General features: G+C 47.1%; 1 non-coding gene across 1 annotated transcript; it reads right to left on the bottom strand.

Annotated features, from left to right (window-relative positions):
- Positions 1-663: 663 nt before the first annotated feature.
- On the bottom strand, positions 664-825 carry LOC148025888 (U1 spliceosomal RNA). The gene has a single exon (XR_015693225.1). It is a non-coding gene; the product is annotated as a U1 spliceosomal RNA (small nuclear RNA).
- Between the last annotated feature and the right edge of the window lie 3432 nt (positions 826-4257).

Here is a 4257-nt window from a genome sequence, read left to right as displayed (position 1 = left end):
TGCTATGCGATTGGTGCCTCTTCCACTTTGTTACCTCTGGAGCCCTCACACATTTTTTTCCCTGTTGCTTTGGTCCCTTGTCACGGTGCACCCTCGACGTATCGAGGGAGAAAATCGGAAGCTAGGCAGGAGAGGCCTCCTAACCTGCTCCGTCTCCACCACATGGTATGTAATCATCGAGGGAGACCATGAGGTCATCTCATCCTCCCTTGACACAAACCAAGCAAGTGCCGTGTGTGTGTGGTCGGAGCAGGACCTGGCAGCACAAGCCTAGAAGGAAGGAAAGAGACCGAAAGATCAGTGCTGACCTCTCCATCAGAATCCATGGCGCCGGAGCCACCTGCGCAGCAAGCAACAATTTGATCGCGCCGAGAAGACCCCGGCCTCCCGCCCCGCCATCCAAGCGTGTCCGCAACCACCCAGGTGGGCCCGGTCATCAAAACTCCGATTGTGGTGCGGTCCATGCGGCAGGCCGGGCCAGCAGGATCAAAGCTGCGGCGTCCATGGGACGTCGGAACGAGACTTACCATGCGCTGCCAGATCGGGACTTTTCTCTCTGAAATCTGCACCGATGGCCTGGGGGCGACGACGAAGATCAGTCGGAAGGCGTTCCGAACGACACTTGCAGCGTGGATGCATCTGCAGGTTGGGGCTTCGCTCTGAATAGGGGCCGCGCGAACGCGAGCCCCCGCTGCCACAAATTATGACGTGCACTCTCCCACTCAGGGGAGATGCTAGAGTGCGGCCCGTCCGCAGTGCAATGGAGAGGCCGACCCTAGGCCATCGGCCTTCCTGATCACCGATAAACCCCGCCCAGGTAAGTATGCTTTACTGCCAGCCAGGCTTCGCCTTAAGTAGTAGGTAGCCCCCCTCCCTCCCTCCCTCCCTCCCAGCAAGCACCCCATTCACGACCAGAGGCTGCAGGCTATACCTAAGGGACGGAAACGCCAACGTAAACGCAGCAGAGCTCAAGACTCGAGAGAGGCCCCCCTCCTCGAATTTGATATTCACCGAAAGTCTCCTCCTTTCCAAACTCCCTTTTCCCCTTCTCGCATTTCATTTCATTGGTATTACAGGGGTACCAAGGTTTGAGAGCCCCCACCGAATCTCCCAAACGGGTCAATGGTAGCTCCACTTCTCTTTTGTTGCGGCCACACATCGGCATGCATTTGGCTTGGCGGTGTGCTCATCCTCCCTTTCTATCCGGCAGCTCCTTCTCTTCCCGAACCACTCGAGGCGATGTATGCAGCATCGCAGGCCGCTCCCTTCTCACACGTCTCCCGTCTCCTCATTCCTCCCGAGAGACCGCCCCGCCAAGGCGTCACAAACTCGCATATGCGTGGGGCGTTCGCGCGTGGTCGTCGTGCACCCAAGCACCGCTTTTGGAACCGGCAAAGGACCTCCGAGCTCGTAGGCCGGTGGGGCGGCATGGAGATGCTCAACCCTTAGGCATACAATCAGACAGATGGGATGCTGAACCGTTTGTGAGCTGCCATGCGCGCGCGTGAACTCTTGGTTGTTTTCTTTCTTGCTTGCTTCGAATGCTTAGGAGAGAGTAGATGGTTCCAAGAATAGAATATGAGTAGATCATGTGAGGGGTCATTGAGTCCAAGAATACTGAGCTCCTAAAACAGGAGGAGTTCCATCCAAGTCTTGCGTGTCACTCGTGTAGCTCGCCATTTTGATCTCATTTTTTGCTAAACCCCGAGTCCTCCATATCATGTGTGTGGCTTACCATTTTGATTTTGTTACTAAGACATGGGTAGAATCAATTACTCTAAGACACTTGTATTCCCCTCGTGCAATGGAATAGGAAGCTTGCATGCCCAATATTCGGATTGAGAGGTGAAATTTCGATTGCCCAAGTTGTGCTTACCCAGAATCTATGCCTACCAGAATAGACTAGAGTAGGAAAATATAGTTCTGAGGAACTAGCTAAAGGCAACTTCATGTTTGGAATCGATAAGATTAGGTAGAAGATCCACATTCAATATAAACCTACAAAAACCCAAAAATAATTTATGACCCATTGGCCTATTATAATAGAGATTATGCATGTGCAGCTACGGAAATAATAGGTTGGGTATGTAGAGGAGAAGAGGTTGAAAGAACTCTCTCTATAGTATGCTGTGGGTTACATTCACTCGAGTGTTAAGGGCATTCGATTTGAGTGCAACTCATTTGACTACTAAGAGTGCTCGAGAGGCAAAGAGGATACATAAGAATTGGGGATCTTGAGCTGCATTTGAAAAGAGGATAATGAGATTTTTCTAATTGAAACACTCAAAGATCAAAAGGTGCACAAAACGAAGCTTCCTTCCTAGATTATATTGAATGGCCATAGATATTGTTAGAGGGAATATAATTTAATTTGGGGTGCCTCATTCAAGTCAACACCAATCAAGGTAGAGAGAGGAAAGGGACTTGACAGCCATTAAGTACATAGCCATTCAAGGCCTAGCACTCATATGACCATTCGATTTCAATTGACCATCCAAGTCTCAGTGTGACCATTTACATTCAAGTGATAATCTACATCAAGTGACACATTCAAATTTGATAGATCCACTTGAATCCAACTACCCATCTAGATCCACATAGACCTAAACTTGGTTGGGATCCATCTACTCGGACCTAACTTATATCGAAGTTCATTCAACTCTAACACTTAGATTCTAGTCCAATTGCACTCAAGTCAAATTGAGTCCTCGTAAGGTAGCAAGAAGCCAGACAAAGAAAGTCAACCCTATAATTTTTTATACAAATTTTGGAGAATGTAGTTATTTTTGTAACACTCGGCATGGTTATTTTATGAGAGCTAGGCTCCCTCCTATGCAAGCTACACTAAGCAACTAGCATTTTCATTATAGTTTATTCCTTCATCAAGATTAAAGCTTACTTGCATGTAAAAAGGTCCATGACCAACTAAAAAGAACCACAAAATAGATAGGATGCCTAAGGGGGATGGGGAAACCCTTAATATTTTTTAATTTAAAGGATGAGAAAGAATATAATAGACTTTTCATCTGTGTGCCACTACAAGATATAGACCTTATAGCGACGTTTAAAGCAACGAAAATACAAATAACAAAATTTGCCCCCGTCGTCGCAAAAAGCGTCGTTATTGACGACGCCATAGAATCGTCGCTATATGCATCGCTATTTGCGTCGCTATATGCGCGACGCAAATAGTGACGCAACCAGTAAATTTGTGACGCTTATAGTGATGTCAATAGCGACGCGAGGAGTAAATTTGCGACGCAAATAGTGACGGTAACAGAGAAAAAAAAATTTTGTGGCAAGGTAAATATAGCACTATGTGCTGTATGAGAGCCATACAAAATAGTTTCTGCACTGCTGCATACAAAGCGCTTGCAAACAAAAAGAATCTATATTGAAATCATAAAACTGATACATGAAATAAATACATGATCGCATAAAATGCGATTGGTACAATCATGAAACGATATCACTAATACATAGAAAATGTCTACATAGATCAGGCGACTAAAAACTAAAGGTGTGTAAGCTCTAAGGATCCAAGGGCGAGCTACAAATCCTCGTCCCCCGAAAGCTCGTCCCGTCGTAAAGGAGCATCAAACGGATTTTGCAGAAAAAGAAACAACATATCAATCCACCATACAATAATGCATTCAAATATCTCATGGTAACTACGAACAAGAAAGATGAGTGACTTACAGGGCCGCCGCGTCTATGCAATCAGTCGATCAATGCCCTGAGACCGTGCCTCTCTACATATCGAGTCTCAAGGCCTTGCGGATCGCGATTTGTAATGGAGTGCTGCAAAGAAAACAAAATGCTAACTGTTAGAAACATGATTGTCAGTACAAAGAATATCTCAAAAAAACAAATAAGCAAAACAAAAGAGAAACTTACAAAGTCCTCCAAATATGTCTTGTGGCCGCCACTCCCAAGATGATGCACCGATCCGGCCTCGATTGGTGCCCTCGCCGCCTCTTGCTGCTGACTCCAACGTCTTGGTGAATCTGTAGCGTCCTCCCTCAGTCGGCGCCAGTCATCTGCATCTAACCACTCGGGCTTTGGAGCCCCACTCTTGATTGCCTTGCGTGCGTCGGATCGTCTATGTGACATGTATGCACGCATGCAATCCATCATCTAGCCCGTAGAGAATCTATCTACTGCGGCTGGCACCGGGAACTCCTCGTGCAAGGATGCTACTATATAGTCCTTGCTCCCCTCTGATATGTTCCTCCAATGATCCAGAACGTTGTGCCG

The sequence above is a fragment of the Lygodium microphyllum genome, chromosome 14, assembly GCF_053477565.2.
Source record: "Lygodium microphyllum isolate KBCC chromosome 14, Lygodium_microphyllum_v1.1.10, whole genome shotgun sequence".
In the NCBI taxonomy this organism is placed as follows: domain Eukaryota; kingdom Viridiplantae; phylum Streptophyta; class Polypodiopsida; order Schizaeales; family Lygodiaceae; genus Lygodium; species Lygodium microphyllum.
The sequence above is the reverse complement of the archived record's forward strand: the minus strand, read 5'-3'. Positions and strand labels throughout refer to the sequence as shown.